We start from the raw sequence: 19,084 nt of genomic DNA, 5'->3' as shown, positions 1-19,084 counted from the left end.
AACAGTAACGGAATTCAAACATGCGTGGGATAAGCATAAAGGAATCCTGTGCAGAAGGAGGGAGGCGGGGCTGGTGGTTGGGAGGTGGGGATAGTGCTGGGCAGACTTATACGGTCTGTGCTAGAGCCAGTGGTGGGAAGCGGGACTGGTGGTTGGGAGTTGGGGATAGTGCTGGGCAGACTTATACGGTCTGTGCCAGAGCTGGTGGTTGGGAGGGGGGGATAGTGCTGGGCAGACTTATACGGTCTGTGCCCTGAAGAGCACAGGTACAAATCAAAGTAGGGTAAACACAAAAAGTAGCACATATGAATTATCTTGTTGGGCAGACTGGATGGACCGTGCAGGTCTTTTTCTGCCGTCATCTACTATGTTACTATGTAGCCAGTAATAGGTCATTGGAGACTTTAGTAAGCGCAGTTTCGGTTGAGTGGAGAGGGCGAAAACCAGATTGTAATGGGTCAAGAATAGCATGTGAGCAGAGAAAATCAAGGCAGCGGTGGTGAACAGCACGCTCAAGTAATTTGGAGAGAAAAGGGAGGAGGAAGATGGGTCGCTAATTAGAGGGACAAGTAGGGTCGAGTGAAGGCTTCTTAAGGAGAGGTGTGACCACAGCATGTTTAAAGGCAGTAGGGACAGTTGCAGTGGAAAGTGAGAGGTTGAGGATGTGACAGATAAAAGGAATAAGAGCAGGTGAGATGGCATTAAGAAGGTGGGTGGGAATGGGATCAGAGGAACAGGTGGTACATTTTGAGGAAGAAAGGAGAAGTGTAGTTTCCTCTATAGTAACTTCAGGAAAGGAGGAAAAGGAATGAGGGGAAGGAGAGAGAGGGGAACGGACTAGTGGAGGGAGAGGTGGCGAGGTAGAGAATTCAAGGTTTATCTTTTGAACCTTGTCGTGAAAGAATTCAGCAAGGGTCTGAGAAGATAATGAAGGGGGAGTTGGGGGAGGGGGCACCTTGAGGAGAGAGTTCAATGTGGTGAAGAGAAGTCGAGGGTTAGAGCCAAGAGAGTTGGTCAGTTGGATATAATAATCCTGTTTGGCGCGTAAAAGAGCAGATTGGAAGGAGGTCAGCATGAACTTAAAGTGTAAGAAATCAGCAAGGGCCCGAGCTTTCCGCAAGAGTCGTTCAGCGGAGCGGGTACAGGAACATAGGTAGCGGATATTAGAAGTCAGCCAAGGTTGGGGTTTTGTAAGCCTTATAGGGCGGGTCATCAAAGGTGCAAGTGTGTCTAAGGCAGAGGATAGAGTATTGTTGTAAGAAGAAACAGCCTCGTTGACAGACGTGGATGGTGCCACAGTAGAGAGGAGGTTTGAAACATGGGAGGATAGAGATGAAGGGTCAATATCGTGAAGATTCCTAGATAAATTAGATAAGATAGGATGGGACTGGGAGGGAGGAGATTTAAGTGTGAAAGTTATAAGATGGTGATCAGAGAGGGGAAGATCAGAGGCAAGGAAACTAGAGGGTGAACAGTTGGAGGAGAAGATGAGATCAAGACAGTGACCATTTTGATGAGTAGGGGAGGTGGAGCATAGTTGGAGATTGAAGGAGGATGTTAAAGCGAGTAACTTGGAAATATAAGAGTTGGAAGGATCATTAGCAGGAATATTAAAGTCACCAAGGATGAGAGAGGGGGAGGAAGGATCATGGAAGAAGGCAAGCCAGGCATCAAAGTCACTGAGAAAGGATGAAAGGGACTTATCAGGGGGACGATAAATGACCGCTATTCGAAGAGGCAGAGGAGAGAAAAGGCAGATAGAGTGGACTTCAAAGGAGGAAAAACAGTGAGATTGAGGTGGAAGAAGGGGTTGAAATCTGGAGGAGGGAGAGAGAAGTAGTCCAACACCCCCCCCCCCCCCCACGACCAGCAGGGCGAGAAGTATGTGAAAAAAGATAACCGCCATGGCAGAGGGCTGCGACTGAAGCAGAGTCATCAGGGCAGAGCCAGGTTTCTGTTATGGCGAGCAGATGGAGGTGACGCAAGATAAAGAGGTCCTGGATATAGGGGAGTTTGTTACAGATAGAGCGGGCATTCCATAGGGCGCAAGAGAAGGGCAGAGAAGAGTAGGGGAGTAGAGGAATAGAGATGAGGTTAGAGAGGTCGCGGTGAGATCTGTAGAGTTGGGATAATAGTTGGTGAGGAGGGCCAGGATTGGGATTGATGTCGCCAGCTGAGAGAAGGAGTAAAAGAGAGTGGAGGAGAGTAGGAGAGGTGTGGCCATGAAGGCAAGAGGTATTTAGGTGGAATGGGGAAGGCAAAATGGAGGGAAGAAAGAGACGGAGATTAAAAGCCAAGAGGGAGGAATAAGGTAGGAGAGAAGGTGAGGTGATGAAGTCGATGGATAGGCAGTGAGTTCCTATAGCAGAGAGAGGTAGGGGGTGAGGGAAAAGATTAGGAAGGGACAGGGCTAGGAAGAGAATGTGAATAGGGGCCATAAATGACTGAGGTACTTTAGCAACTGGGAAGAAGATTAGATGTAAAGAGAAAAATGCCCTAGAGCGGAGGCCCTGAGTGGATCGGAGTAGACCTGGGTGTCACCCCGGAGAAGGCTGTAAGGATATGCAGATGAGCTGCAAGTCCTCCACAGCACCTGAAAGGCAGCTGGTGGTAGAGCTGGGCACCTCTCAGCTGAGGAAAGGCTTACCAGGGGTTAGGCCGAAGCCAGCATTCCTCCCCCTGAGGGTCACCTGATCCTAGCCAAAAAGCACCTGGAAACGCTGTGCACTTGGAGCGAGGGCCCTGGGAAGATCGGGGTGGACCTGGAGTCACCCCGGATACAACTGTGAGGAAATGCAGAAGGGGCTGCAAGTCCTCCACAGCACCTGGTGGGAGCGCTGGGCACCTAGAGAGGAGGCCCTGAGTGGATCGGAGTGGACCTGGGTGTCACCCCGGAGAAGGCTGTAAGGATATGCAGATGAGCTGCAAGTCCTCCACAGCACCTGAAAGGCAGCCGGTGGTAGAGCTGGGCACCTCTCAGCTGAGGAAAGGCTTACCAGGGGTTAGGCCGAAGCCAGCATTCCTCCCCCCGAGGGGAAGCAAAATTCTTCTGAAATAGCATTAATCTAAAAGCACATTAAGGTACACTCTGCCTGGGAGGGATGTCTGTGAAATCTCAGTGACCTAGAATACAGAGCATACATGGGCATAACACTATCTTGAGAATTAAACACATTTAATATTGCAGTACACAAACATCTGTTGTAAGTAAATTGAAAGATAAGGTAATTTAAACCAATTGGGGCAAACTAGGTGCTGTCCTTGTTCCAGTAGAAAATATGTTCTTGCAAGGTACACAAAATATGTTAACTTCTTCTTAATGTAAACATTCATATAGATTTACATTTCCTGTGAGGCAGTGTCTAGAGTGACACAGATATTAATGAACTAAACACTGCAAGGAAAACAGGAACTGCAGGACAAAGTTTAAAAGCATTTAGCATGAGGACACAACAGAAAAAACACAGGCAAGAACCCCATAGCAAATCATAGCAAATCTCACAGTTAATGTCAAAATGCAAAAGTGAATGTGAAGTTTGGAAACCACGGTAAGAAAAATCAGCTTTAAGAAAATTCCTGATGAGGCACAAACAAGGTAAAATTAGTTGCGTACAATCTTAGTAGGAGGAATTAAACCAGCTGGAAATAAGAAAACTGCATTACAAAATTAACATGCCATCAGAAATAAAAAGACAATTTTACGAACCTAAAAAAAAAAAATAACTGCAAACAAAAAATCAATTAAACAGAGTAGGACAATGAGGGCCTCTGCTTAAAAATCACTAAACATACACGTCATTAAGTTACACTTTTGAAAATCGAATACTAATGTGACTATTATTCTCTCTTTTTTATTAATGACGTGGCTATTTGTAAGGTAGGGGAAAAAATTTTAAAACAATAAATTGTGAGGGCAATTTGAACAAATAAGAGCAAACTTAGGCAGTTGCCTAGAAAAGCACTATAAGTGCACAAAATACTGTACTGTAAGGTATATAAAAAAAAACTTAACAACAACAATGTCTGTTTTTGTTTTTATATAAGCCTTATAGTCAAATTTTAATATACAGAAAGAAGATTACATCACAAAAATTAGAGCCCCAATTTTAGTATATGTACTGCCAAATAGTAGTGTAAGTGACACGGAGAGCAGTTAAACATTTATCGGTTCTTCTGCGATGAAAGAGGCCGCATAAAGACAGACGAGCAATTGAAAATCAAGGAATTAAGAGGGTATAATGTACATTATTGTATAGAAATTAAATATTGAGCATGCTTTTTAAAGGAAACATGGTGTTATATACAAGTATATATATATATATATATATATATTTCTCCGAGGACAAGCAGGCTGCTTGTTCTCACTGATGGGTGACGTCCTCGGCAGCCCCTCCAATCGGAATCTTCCTAGCAAAGTCCTTTGCTAGCTGTCGCGCGCCCGCGCGGCCGTCTTCCCGCCCGAAACCGGCTCGAGCCGGCCAGTCTTCTTTCGTCCGCACTCGGTACGGCTGTGTTTTTGTCGTGTCGAGCCCCGGAGAGTCGACCTCGCGCATCCGTTATCTAAATCGACGTGTTTTTCTTCGGAAAAGTTTCATTTTCGTTCGGAAAGTGCTCCGGAAACCCCCTTGGGTTTCGTTTGCCCCTTCCCGTATTTCCAGTTTTGCCCCGGTAAGTTTTCTTTCGTTGTCGGGGTAGGCCTCTTTTCGGCCTCGGTCGAGATTTTTCTCCCTTAAAGTTTTGGTGCTCCAAATTCGTCATTTCGGATTTTGACTTCGCCGGCGTGATTTTTCCGCCCATGACATCGAAGCCTTCCAGCGGCTTCAAGAAGTGCACCCAGTGCGCCCGGGTAATCTCGCTCACTGATAGGCACTCTTCGTGTCTTCAGTGTCTGGGGGCCGAGCACCGTCCCCAGAACTGTAGTCTGTGTTCCCTCTTACAAGGGCGGACTCAAGTAGCGAGATTAGCCCAGTGGAACGTTTTGTTCTCGGGCTCTTCGTCGGCATCGGCACCGGGGTCATCGTGTGCATCGACGTCATCAGCGTCCAGACCTTCTTCCTTGGCTGCCAGTGCATCGAGTGCATCGAGGCATCGGCCCTCTGCATCGGCGCCGAGACATCGGATAGCTGCATCGACGTCGGTGGTACCGGGACCTCGTCTCCTGATGTCGTCGGACGGTGGTGCATCGAGTGGAGTGCAGGTGAGGGCTGTCCATTCCCCTGCTGGTGGCGGTGAGCCCTCGGGTGGGTCTCCTCCTACCCTGAGGGCTCCTGCGGTACAGCCCCCCCGAGATCGACCCCCTTCGGTCTCGGCCCCGAGGAAGCGACGGATGGATTCTACGTCCTCCTCGTCGGTGCCGGGGAGCTCCGGTGACATGCTTCGGAAGAAGTCGAAGAAGCATCGACACCGGTCCCCTCCCCGCGTCGGCACCGAGAGCTCTGGGTCGCCGAGGGAGTCGGCACCCAGCAGGCATCGGCACCGAGAGGACCGCTCACCCTCTGTTCAGGAGGTGTCGATGCGCTCCACTCTGGACAGCCCGGAACAGCCTCCACGCCCGGAACAGGTTCTGACGTCGACGCCTGCATCGACCTCCATGCCTTTCTCTGCAGCCGCTCTGAACGAGAGCCTCCTGGCCGTTCTCCCAGAGATTCTGGGAGAGCTGTTGCGCCCTACCCCTCCGGTACCGGCGGTGCTTGCGCCTCCGGTACCGTCGAGCGTGGCGCCGGCTGGCCCATCGCCCGGGGTGAGGTCCCCGACGTCGGTACCGCGTGCGGTGCCGACTGCGGCCACCTCCCAGGAGGGCTCCCCGACTACGTCGGCGGAGGGAGCTTCGCCGATGCGGGCGAGGGAGTCTACCTCTCGACGCCCCCATCGTGGACGTGGCTCCACGGAGTCGAGCCGGGCGCGGTTGCAGACGCAGGTCCGTGAACTTGTGTCTGACACCGAGGGTGAGGCCTCGTGGGAAGAAGAAGAAGATCCCAGATATTTCTCTGACGAGGAGTCTGAGGGTCTTCCTTCTGATCCCACTCCCTCTCCTGAAAGACAGCTTTCTCCTCCCAAGAGTCTGTCTTTTGCTTCCTTTGTCCGGGAGATGTCTACGGCCATCCCCTTCCCGGTGGTTGTGGAGGACGAGCCCAGGGCTGAAATGTTTGAGCTCCTGGACTATCCTTCTCCACCTAAGGAGGCGTCCACTGTTCCCTTGCACCATGTCCTGAAAAAGACATTGCTTGCGAACTGGACCAAGCCACTAAGTAATCCCCACATCCCCAAGAAGATCGAGTCCCAGTACCGGATCCATGGGGACCCAGAGCTGATGCGCACCCAGTTGCCTCACGACTCTGGAGTTGTGGATCTGGCCCTAAAGAAGGCTAAGAGTTCTAGAGAGCATGCTTCGGCGCCCCCGGGCAAAGACTCTAGAACCTTAGACTCCTTTGGGAGGAAGGCCTACCATTCCTCTATGCTCGTGGCCAAAATTCAGTCTTACCAGCTCTACACGAGCATACACATGCGGAATAATGTGCGACAGTTGGCGGGCTTGGTTGATGCTCTTCCCCCTGAGCAAGCCAAGCCTTTTCAGGAGGTGGTCAGGCAGCTGAAGGCGTGCAGAAAATTCCTGGCCAGAGGAGTTTATGACACTTTTGATGTTGCGTCCAGGGCCGCTGCTCAAGGTGTGGTGATGCGCAGGCTCTCATGGCTGCGTGCCGCCGACCTGGAGAATAGACTCCAGCAGCGGATTGGGGACTCGCCTTGCCGTGCGGACAACATTTTTGGAGAAAAAGTCGAGCAGGTGGTAGAGTCTCTCCACCAGCGGGACACCGCATTCGACAAGTTCTCCCGCCGGCAGCCTTCAGCTTCTACCTCTACAGGTAGACGATTTTTCGGGGGAAGGAAGACTGTTCCCTATACTTCTGGTAAGCGTAGGTACAATCCTCCTTCCCGACAGCCTGCGGCCCAGGCTAAGCCCCAGCGCGCTCGCTCTCGTCAGCAGCGTGCGCCTCAGCAAGGCCCCGCGGCTCCCCAGCAAAAGCAAGGGGCGAGCTTTTGACTGGCTCCAGCAGAGCATAGCCGACATCCAAGTGTCAGTGTCGGGCGACCTGCCAGTCGGAGGGAGGTTGAAAGCTTTTCACCAAAGGTGGCCTCTCATAACCTCCGATCAGTGGGTTCTGCAAATAGTCCGGCAAGGATACACCCTCAATTTGGCCTCAAAACCTCCAAATTGTCCACCGGGAGCTCAGTGTTACAGCTTCCAGCACAAGCAGGTACTTGCAGAGGAACTCTCCGCCCTTCTCAGCGCCAATGCGGTCGAGCCCGTGCCATCCGGGCAAGAAGGGCTGGGATTCTATTCCAGGTACTTCCTTGTGGAAAAGAAAACAGGGGGGATGCGTCCCATCCTAGACCTAAGGGCCCTGAACAAATATCTCGTAAAAGAAAAGTTCAGGATGCTTTCCCTGGGCACCCTTCTCCCCATGATTCAACAAAACGATTGGCTATGCTCTCTGGACTTGAAGGATGCCTACACACACATCCCGATACTGCCAGCTCACAGGCAGTTTCTGCGATTTCAGTTGGGCACACGCCACTTCCAGTACTGTGTGCTACCCTTTGGGCTCGCCTCTGCGCCCAGGGTGTTCACAAAGTGCCTAGCTGTGGTAGCAGCGGCGCTTCGCAGGCTGGGGGTGCACGTGTTCCCATATCTCGACGATTGGCTGGTGAAGAACACATCCGAGGCAGGAGCCCTGCAGTCCATGCAGATGACTATTCGCCTCCTGGAGCTACTGGGGTTTGTGATAAATTACCCAAAGTCCCATCTTCTACCAGTGCAGAAACTCGAATTCATAGGAGCTCTGCTGGATTCTCGGACGGCTCGTGCCTATCTCCCAGAGGCGAGAGCCAACAACTTGTTGTCCCTCGTCTCGCGGGTGCGAGCGTCCCAGCAGATCACAGCTCGGCAGATGTTGAGATTGCTGGGCCACATGGCCTCCACAGTTCATGTGACTCCTATGGCCCGTCTTCACATGAGATCTGCTCAATGGACCCTAGCCTCCCAGTGGTTTCAGGCTGCTGGGGGTCTAGAAGACGTGATCCACCTGTCCACGAGTTTTCTCGAATCCCTGTATTGGTGGACAATCTGGTCCAATTTGACTCTGGGACGTCCTTTCCAAATTCCTCAGCCACAAAAAGTGCTGACAACGGATGCGTCTCTCCTGGGATGGGGAGCTCATGTCGATGGGCTTCACACCCAAGGAAGCTGGTCCCTCCAGGAACGCGGTCTACAGATCAATCTCCTGGAGTTGCGAGCGATCTGGAACACTCTGAAGGCTTTCAGAGATCGGCTGTCCCATCAAATTATCCAAATTCAGACAGACAATCAGGTTGCCATGTACTATGTCAACAAGCAGGGGGGCACCGGATCTCGCCCCCTGTGTCAGGAAGCCGTCAGCATGTGGCTTTGGGCTCGCCGTCTCGGCATGGTACTCCAAGCCACATATCTGGCAGGCGTAAACAACAGTCTGGCCGACAGACTGAGCCGGATTATGCAACCTCACGAGTGGTCGCTCAACTCCAGAGTGGTGCGCCAGATCTTCCAAGCGTGGGGCACCCCCTTGGTGGATCTCTTCGCATCTCGAGTGAACCACAAAGTCCCTCAGTTCTGTTCCAGGCTTCAGGCCCCCGGCAGACTAGCATCGGATGCCTTCCTCCTGGATTGGGGGGAGGGCCTGCTGTATGCTTATCCTCCCATTCCTCTGGTGGGAAAGACTTTGTTGAAACTCAAGCAAGACCGAGGCACCATGATTCTGATTGCTCCTTTTTGGCCGCGTCAGATCTGGTTCCCTCTTCTTCTGGAGTTATCCTCCGAAGAACCGTGGAGATTGGAGTGTTTTCCGACCCTCATCACGCAGGACGAAGGGGCTCTTCTGCATCCCAGCCTCCGGTCCCTGGCTCTCACGGCCTGGATGTTGAGAGCGTAGACTTTGCCTCTTTGGGTCTGTCAGAGGGTGTCTCCCGCGTCTTGCTTGCTTCCAGGAAAGATTCCACTAAGAGGAGTTACTTCTTTCTGTGGAGGAGGTTTGTTGTCTGGTGTGACAGCAAGGCCCTAGCTCCTCGCTCTTGTCCTACACAGACCCTGCTTGAATACCTTCTGCACATGTCTGAGTCTGGTCTTAAGACCAACTCTGTAAGAGTTCACCTTAGCGCAATCAGTGCATACCATTACCATGTGGAAGGTAAGCCGATCTCAGGACAGCCTTTAGTTGTTCGCTTCATGAGAGGTTTGCTTTTGTCAAAGCCCCCTGTCAAGCCTCCTACAGTGTCATGGGATCTCAATGTCGTTCTCACCCAGCTGATGAAACCTCCTTTTGAGCCACTGAATTCCTGCCATCTGAAGTACTTGACCTGGAGGGTCATTTTCTTGGTGGCAGTTACTTCAGCTCGTAGAGTCAGTGAGCTTCAGGCCCTGGTAGCCCAGGCCCCTTACACTAAATTTCATCATAACAGAGTAGTCCTCCGCACTCACCCTAAGTTCTTGCCAAAGGTCGTGTCGGAGTTCCAGTCAATTGTCTTGCCAACATTCTTTCCCCGTCCTCATTCCTGCCCTGCTGAACGTCAGCTGCACACATTGGACTGCAAGAGAGCATTGGCCTTCTACCTGGAGCGGACACAGCCCCACAGACAGTCCGCCCAATTGTTTGTTTCTTTTGATCCCAATAGGAGGGGAGTGGCTGTAGGGAAACGCACCATATCCAATTGGCTAGCAGATTGCATTTCCTTCACTTACGCCCAGGCGGGGCTGGCTCTTGAGGGTCATGTCACGGCTCATAATGTTAGAGCCATGGCTGTGTCGGTAGCCCACTTGAAGTCAGCCTCCATTGAAGAAATTTGCAAAGCTGCGACGTGGTCATCTGTCCACACATTCACATCTCATTACTGCCTGCAGCAGGATACCCGACGCGACAGTCGGTTCGGGCAGTCAGTTCTTCAGAACCTGTTTGGGCTTTAGGATCCAACTCCACCCCCCGAGGGCCCTGTTTGTTCTGTTCCAGGCTGCACTCTCAGTTAGTTGGTAAATTTTTTAGGTCAATCTCAGTTATGTCCTCGCCGTTGCGAGGTCCAATTGACCATGGTTGTTGTTTTGAGTGAGCCTGGGGGCTAGGGATACCCCATCAGTGAGAACAAGCAGCCTGCTTGTCCTCGGAGAAAGCGAATGCTACATACCTGTAGAAGGTATTCTCCGAGGACAGCAGGCTGATTGTTCTCACAAACCCGCCCGCCTCCCCTTTGGAGTTGTGTCTTCCCTTGAAGTGTATTGTCTTGCTACATACTGGACTGGCCGGCTCGAACCGGTTTCGGGCGGGAAGACGGCCGCGCATGCGCGGTGCGCGCGGGCGCGCGAGAGCTAGCAAAGGACTTTGCTAGGAAGATTCCGATTGGAGGGGCTGCCGAGGACGTCACCCATCAGTGAGAACAATCAGCCTGCTGTCCTCGGAGAATACCTTCTACAGGTATGTAGCATTCGCTATATATATATATATATATATATATATGATAAATTACCAAAATGGTGTCTTAGAACTAGAAGTGATGTCGTACACATAGCTACTCCAGAGGTAAAAAAATGTACAATAGTACAGTTTAATGCTCCATCGGGATTAAACTGCAGCTGAAATCTCGATGGAGTGCATTGAGATAATAAAAATAAGGAAGTAAATATATATATATATTTTTATATTCCACTGATATAGCTATATCAATTAATAAAAGAACATGGCTAAACATGAAAGAAAGATTGATATTTACTGTACCATATTTCAAACAACAGATATTAATTCTATAACCATCAAATACAGTGACATTGAAACTGCAATCAAAAAGTGTCTATTTTCCATGATTTAAAGCAGAAAAAGGAAGCATAGACAAAGATGTAAACAGAGGTATCGGGGGATTTTTGAGCACACACAGAGTCTAATCTTCAATCTAATAGCTACAAACGTTTAAACTAGGTGTAAAGTGAATGGTTAACCAGGCAGGCAGGGGGGGGGGGGGGGGGTAGAGGGAACAAACAATTATCCTAAGGAACAGTAGCTAATGGGGCTACAAGGAGAAATCTGTAACAGCTCCTGAGAAAGCAGTACTGTATATTACATGTGAGAACCAAACTGAGCAAAGTACAGGCCTTAGGCCTAGCCCTTAGGAACAGGCCAAGCATAGGAAGGCATATAAAAGGACATGTCCGGGCAACCGAGCGGGTTTTGCCAATCTGCCCGTTTGTCCGGATTTCTGGACAAACGGGCAAGCTGTGGGCGGACAGTCTGCCAGCCTGCCCGTTTGTCCAGAAATCCAGACAAAAGGGCAGATTGCTAGCCTCCCCTCCCCTTACTTACTAGTGCCCTGGTGATCTAGTGACCTCTTCCGCATTCAGGGCAGGAAAGAACCCCCTCTTTCCTACCCGGAGCGCTGCCCTGCATGCATCCTTCCTGTTGGTGATCCTCTGCACCGATTCAAAATGGCCACCGAGAGTTGAAGAGACCTCGCGAGACTTCAACTCTCGGGGGCCATTTTGAATCGGCGCTGAGATCACCAACAGGAAGGATGCATGCAGGGCAGCGCTCCGGGCAGGAAAGAGGGGACTCTTTCCTGTCCCGAAGAGGTCACTAGACTGAGGCAGCCTGGACAGAGAAATCATATTAATTTGTTAATTCTGTTTAATTTTGGTTCAGTCCTGCAAGTGGTAGAATGCCATCTGGTTTTAATTACTCAAATGTCTAGCTTTTGCTAGACTAGAGGTTAGAAAGGTCAGCGAGAAATGAAACTTTCTTTGTCCCTTTTTGAGTGATGGATTGTTAATGCTAGTTCAAAGGCATAATAAGTACATAAGTACATAAGTACATAAGTAGTGCCATACTGGGAAAGACCAAAGGTCCATCTAGCCCAGCATCCTGTCACCGACAGTGGCCAATCCAGGTCAAGGGCACCTGGCACGCTCCCCAAACGTAAAAACATTCCAGACAAGTTATACCTAAAAATGAGGAATTTTTCCAGTCCATTTAATAGCGGTCTATGGACTTGTCCTTTAGGAATCTATCTAACCCCTTTTTAAACTCCGTCAAGCTAACCGCCCGTACCACGTTCTCCGGCAATGAATTCCAGAGTCTAATTACACGTTGGGTGAAGAAAAATTTTCTCCGATTCGTTTTAAATTTACCACACTGTAGCTTCAACTCATGCCCTCTAGTCCTAGTATTTTTGGATAGCGTGAACAGTCGCTTCACATCCACCCGATCCATTCCACTCATTATTTTATACACTTCTATCATATCTCCCCTCAGCCGTCTCTTCTCCAAGCTGAAAAGCCCTAGCCTTCTCAGCCTCTCTTCATAGGAAAGTCGTCCCATCCCCACTATCATTTTCGTCGCCCTTCGCTGTACCTTTTCCAATTCTACTATATCTTTTTTGAGATACGGAGACCAGTACTGAACACAATACTCCAGGTGCGGTCGCACCATGGAGCGATACAACGGCATTATAACATCCGCACACCTGGACTCCATACCCTTCTTAATAACACCCAACATTCTATTCGCTTTCCTAGCCGCAGCAGCACACTGAGCAGAAGGTTTCAGCGTATCATCGACGACGACACCCAGATCCCTTTCTTGATCCGTAACTCCTAACGCGGAACCTTGCAAGACGTAGCTATAATTCGGGTTCCTCTTACCCACATGCATCACTTTGCACTTGTCAACATTGAACTTCATCTGCCACTTGCACGCCCATTCTCCCAGTCTCGCAAGGTCCTCCTGTAATCGTTCACATTCCTCCTGCGACTTGACGACCCTGAATAATTTTGTGTCATCGGCGAATTTAATTACCTCACTAGTTATTCCCATCTATAGGTCATTTATAAATACATTAAAAAGCAACGGACCCAGCACAGACCCCTGCGGGACCCCACTAACTACCCTCCTCCACTGAGAATACTGGCCACGCAATCCTACTCTCTGCTTCCTATCTTTCAACCAGTTCTTAATCCATAATAATACCCTACCTCCGATTCCATGACTCTGCAATTTCTTCAGGAGTCTTTCGTGCGGCACTTTGTCAAACGCCTTCTGAAAATCCAGATATACAATATCAACCGGCTCCCCATTGTCCACATGTTTGCTTACCCCCTCAAAAAAATGCATTAGATTGGTGAGGCAAGACTTCCCTTCACTAAATCCGTGCTGACTTTGTCTCATCAGTCCATGTTTTTGTATATGCTCTGCAATTTTATTCTTAATAATAGCCTCCACCATCTTGCCCGGCACCGACGTCAGACTCACCGGTCTATAATTTCCCGGATCTCCTCTGGAACCTTTCTTAAAAATCGGAGTAACATTGGCTACCCTCCAGTCTTCCGGTATTACACTCGATTTTAGGGACAGATTGCATATTTCTAACAGTAGCTCCGCAAGTTCATTTTTTAGTTCTATTAATACTCTGGGATGAATACCATCAGGTCCCGGTGATTTACTACTCTTCAGCTTGCTGAACTGACCCATTACATCCTCCAAGGTTACAGAGAATTTGTTTAGTTTCTCCGACTCCCCCGCTTCAAATATTCTTTCCGGCACCGGTGTCCCCCCCAAATCCTCCTCGGTGAAGACCGAAGCAAAGAATTCATTTAATTTCTCCGCTACGGCTTTGTCCTCCTTGATCGCCCCTTTAACACCATTTTCGTCCAGCGGCCCAACCGACTCTTTGGCCGGTTTCCTGCTTTTAATGTATCTAAAAAAGTTTTTACTATGTATTTTTGCTTCCAACGCTAATTTCTTCTCAAAGTCCTTTTTTGCCCTCCTTATCTCCGCTTTGCATTTGGCTTGGCATTCCTTATGATCTATCCTGTTACTTTCAGTTGGTTCTCTTCTCCACTTTCTGAAGGATTGTTTTTTGGCTCTAATGATTTCCTTTATCTTACTGTTTAGCCACGCCGGCTGACGTTTAGTCTTTTTTCCCTTTTTTCTAATACGTGGAATATATTTGTCCTGAACCTCCAGGATGGTGTTTTTAAACAGCATCCACGCCTGATGCAAGTTTTTTACTCTGCGAGCTGCTCCTTTCAGTCTTTTTTTCACCATTTTTCTCATTTTGTCGTAATCACCTTTTCTATAGTTAAACGCTAGCGTACTTGATTTCCTAGTTTCACTTCCTTCAATGCCAATATCAAAACCGATCATATTATGATCACTGTTATCAAGCGGCCCTCGTATCGTTACCCCCTGCACTAGATCATGAGCACCACTAAGGACTAAGTCTAGTATTTTTCCTTCTCTTGTCGGCTCCTGAACTAGCTGTTCCATGAAGCTGTCCTTGATTTCATCAAGAAATCTTATGTCCCTTGCGTGTACAGATGTTACATTAACCCAGTCTATATGCGGCTAATTGAAATCCCCCATTATTATTGTGTTGCCCAGTTTGTTTGCGTCCCTGATTTCCTTTAACATTTCCGCATCCGTCTGTTCGTCCTGGCCAGGCGGACGGTAGTACACTCCTATCACTATCCTTTTCCCCTTTGCACATGGAATTTCAATCCACAGTGATTCCAAGGAGTGTTTTGCTTCCTGCAGAATTTTCAATCTATTTGATTCAAGGCTCTCGTTAATATACAATGCTACCCCTCCACCAATCCGATTCACCCTATCACTACGATATAATTTGTACCCCGGTATGACAGTGTCCCACTGGTTATCCTCCTTCCACCAGGTCTCAGAGATGCCTATTATATCTAATTTTTCATTTAGTGCAATATATTCTAACTCCCCCATCTTATTTCTTAGGCTCCTGGCATTCGCATATAGACATTTCAAACTATGTTTGTTGTTCCTAAGTACATCATGCTTAGTACTTGACAGTATTAATTGGCAATCTTTTGTCTGATTTTTATTGTTATTTAAAGATACCCGATCTACTACAATCTCTTTTGCAACCTCACTATCAGGATACTCTATCTTCCCTGTTATGGTGATATCTTTGAAAGATACCTTATCCCGAACCATGCTCTTTTGAGCGACTGTCGGCCTTCCCCCCATTTCTAGTTTAAAAGCTGCTCTATCTCCTTCTTAAACGCCGATGCCAGCAGCCTGGTCCCACTCTGGTTAAGATGGAGCCCATCCTTTCGGAATAGGCTCCCCCTTCCCCAGAATGTTGCCCAGTTCCTAACAAATCTAAAGCCCTCCTCCCTGCACCATCGTCTCATCCACGCATTGAGACTCTGGAGCTCTGCCTGTCTCTTGGGCCCTGCGCGTGGCACAGGTAGCATTTCAGAAAATGCTACCCTGGAGGATCTGGATTTCAGCTTTCTACCTAAGAGCCTAAATTTTGCTTCCAGAACCTCTCTCCCACATTTTCCTATGTCATTGGTACCCACATGTACCAAGACAGCGGACTCCTCCCCAGCACTATCTAGAATCCTATCTAGGTGACACGTGAGGTCCGCCACCTTCGCACCAGGCAGGCAAGTCACCAGGCGATCCTCACGTCCACCAGCCACCCAGCTATCTATATGCCTAATGATCGAATCACCAAGTACAACAGCTGTCCTAACCTTTCCCTCCCGGGCAACATTTGGAGATATAATAAACCACATCTGGATGCCATTCTAAGTAAGACATACTGGACAGTGTCGAGGGGATTAGCAAGCAGGCAGTTTTAAAAGATTAGGCTAAATGCTGCTTAGAAGGAGATAGTTTAGATTTAAATAATTCTAGATAATTTAGATTTTGTCTTATAAGGAATTCTGATTTCTGCTTATTTTAAAATATGTTTTATTCTGTTTAATTAATGTTCTATTTCTCTATGTAAAATATCTTTTCAATTCAGTGTTACATCTTTGTCTGACTTTTCAAGTGAGATTTGTCTGCAGTTTAAGAGGTCATCATCTGGTTTGAATTATCCACAGTCCTAGCTAGGTGAAAGAGGTCAGGAAAAGTCAACTCTTCTCCTTGATGGATTATAGTTAAGTGTAGGACTGGTCTCCTGAAAGTAATAACAAACCATGTCTGTGTGCCATTAAGTAAGATTGGCCCCTTAATGAATGCCAGAGTCCGGTTAGTATTTTAAGCTATAACTGGGAATCTGAGAATTTAATAATAATAAAATGCAGGAGATAGGTGCCACATTGTCTAGTTTGAGAGGCCCCAGGTCATAGGTCAGTTTAGGAAATATCAAATCTATGTAACTGATATTTTGAGTAAATGTGTAGAGATAATTAGTTCAAGACAGGGTAATCAATCTATTCTTTACCATCTGGTGAGAAAGGGGGGCTAGAGGGGTTTAGGACCCTATATAAATGAGAACAGAAGCAGCTTACGTTAGACGAGACAGGAGAGCCAAGACACAGAGAGACGGGAGAAGACAGGACACCGAGAGCTAAGACACAGAGACACAAGACACAGAGAGCTGAAGAGAAGGAGAGAGCTAGCGCTGATGTCCTACTTTGTTTGCTGGCAAATAAAGAAGATTTCTCTCTCATTCTGGTGTGTGGTGTTTGACTCCTGAAGTACCACAGATTCTGCTAACAATAGTGGTAATTCCTGCATCAATTCCTGGTGTCAGAAGTGGGATCCCGGACCCTGCATGAATTTCTGGCACCCAACTGACTGAGGAACACTGGCCGGGTATGTATTTTGTATTCTGTATTCTGTATTGTAATCCTAGGAAACTGTAACCAGCCCCTCTAAAGTTGAGGGAAGGGGAGTCTGATCAACTCTCAGCGAAGGCCTTAGTACCTTCTAGTCTAGTGGGGACTAGCAGGGAAACCGTCAGAGCTTACCTGTATCTGAACAATCTGAAATTGTTGGGTGGGATTTTTTGTACAGTGTGTGTGATGCATGAATGTTAAATGAGTGTGGACTTCTTATAGCTGTGGTTCCAGTTAACGCGAGTTCAACTGGCCAGCGACGGAAGGAAGCGATTGTTGTTTGTCTACCTTGTGTCTCTGGACGTGTGGACCCCTTACCACACTTCCAAAAATTTCCCTTCCTTTCTGTGTGTTGTAACTAAGCATTATGGGAGGGACATCGTCTAGTCAAACTGGTACTCCCCTAGATTGTATGCTTAAGAATTTTAAGAAAGGATTTTTAGTTAATGATTATGGACAGACTTTAAGCTTAAGTACTCTAAGAACTTTGTGTGAAGTTGAGTGGCCATCTATGGGAGTGGGGTGGCCCCCTGGTGGCAGCTTAGATATTGAAGTAATCCGGAAGGTCTACAGCATAGTTGTAGGAGAACCAGGATATCTTGAACAGCTCCCTTATATAGATTCCTGGGACAGCCTTGTCACTGATCCTCCCTCTTGATTAAAAACTTATATGGGATCCCCGGTAAAGTTCATGCTGGGCCGCGTTCAAAGAAAGATTATTAGAAAATCTAAACTGGAGGAGGGAAAGAGTCCTAGGAAGCCTACCACCCAATCGGTGGCTTCCGCCCCTACTCTGTCCGAGAAACCCATACTCTCTGATGACCCCTCAGATCTTGAGCCACCACCTTATGGCCCATTGTTGAGGTTCCGCTCCACCCCCAGAGATCCACGGCGTCCAGCCCAAGCCTCTCCAGCACAGGCTTCTCCAGATAGTTCCTCCCCTTCTGTGCAAACCCCGCTACATCCTAGGTTGGACTTTTCAGCCAGCATCTACCCTTCTCTGCCACATCCTTCCCTGCTAACCTCCCATGACCCGTTTTGGGCCCCACTCCCTGACTCCTCAACTCCCAACAGCCCAGCCTCTCCCTATAGTATCCCTTCCCACTCATCAGGGGCCCAGCATCCCTTTCAATGGACTGAATCACCTGTGATCACCTCTCAGCCTATGAGTACCCCTCCCCATCCCTCAGGGGTTCAACACACCTCCCCTGAATGGGTTAGACCCGCTGCAATCACCTTTGAGCATGATAAGGGGGTAGCTCCTAGCTCTACCTCAGGTTCCATTCCCACCTCCTCGAGAGCTCTGCCCCTCCGTCAGGTAACCACCACTCGACCGGATCCTAATAATCAGGGTCAGGTTATACAGGCCTACCAGTATGTACCCTTCACAACCACCGATCTCCTGAATTACCCCTCTTATACTGAAAAGCCTCAGGCAGTGGTGGACCTAGTGGCTAGTATTATGGCCACCCATAACCCAACTTGGACTGATTGTCAACAGCTCCTCCTGACCCTCTTCATAACTGAGGAGAGGCGGAAGATTTTACAAAATGCTGAGGCCATCACGCGAGCGCGTGTCCCAGAGGGGACACAGGACCCAGAGGAATGGGTTAAAGCTCGGTTCCCTCGCGCAGCTCCAGCTTGGGATTCAAATAACGGGCAGCACTATGAACTGTTGTCTGGCTATTGCCGGGACTTGCTGGAAGGTATGAAGAAAGGCATAAAGAGGCCCATTAATCTGGCAAAGGTCTCTGAAATTCTCCAAGGGGCAACTGAATCCCCTGGGGCCTTTTTAGAGCGACTAATTGAAGCCTACTGGACATACACCCCATTCGACCCTGAGGCACTAGAAAACCAGCCAATGGGAAGCCAAAGTGGGACCCCGGACCGCCAGCCCGGCCTCGAGATTCCTTCAATCAATCCCGGCCACGAGGGGAGAATCCCAGACCACGATTGAAGCGGGATCAGTGCGCCTACTGCAAGGAAAGAGGGCACTGGAAAGATGAATGCTCCCAGAAGCGCCAGGGACCGAGAAGGGGACCAGGAGATCGAGGAAGCCGAGGCCGAGTTCGAGAGGGAAGGTATGAGCCTTCTGAATCTGACATCATTGGGATAGCCGAGATGGCAGAATGGGATGAATAGGACAGACCGGGTTCCTACAAACTGGGCTCCCAGGAACCCATGGTCAAGCTAACCATAGGGAGCCGCTCAATTCCATTCATGATTGATACAGGAGCTGAACACTCTGTTGTGACGGAGCGATTAGCGCCTGTGTCTGGAAAAACTGTCCGAGTGGTGGGAGCCACGGGGGTGCAGAACCGGAGGCCCTTCCTGATGACCCGTAGATGCCAATTAGGCTCACACACAGTCACTCATGAATTCCTGTATATGCCAGACTGTCCAATCCCTTTG

The sequence above is a fragment of the Microcaecilia unicolor genome, chromosome 10 (assembly GCF_901765095.1).
Source record: "Microcaecilia unicolor chromosome 10, aMicUni1.1, whole genome shotgun sequence".
NCBI classification, from domain to species: Eukaryota; Metazoa; Chordata; class Amphibia; order Gymnophiona; family Siphonopidae; genus Microcaecilia; species Microcaecilia unicolor.
Note: the sequence above shows the minus strand (reverse complement) of the source record.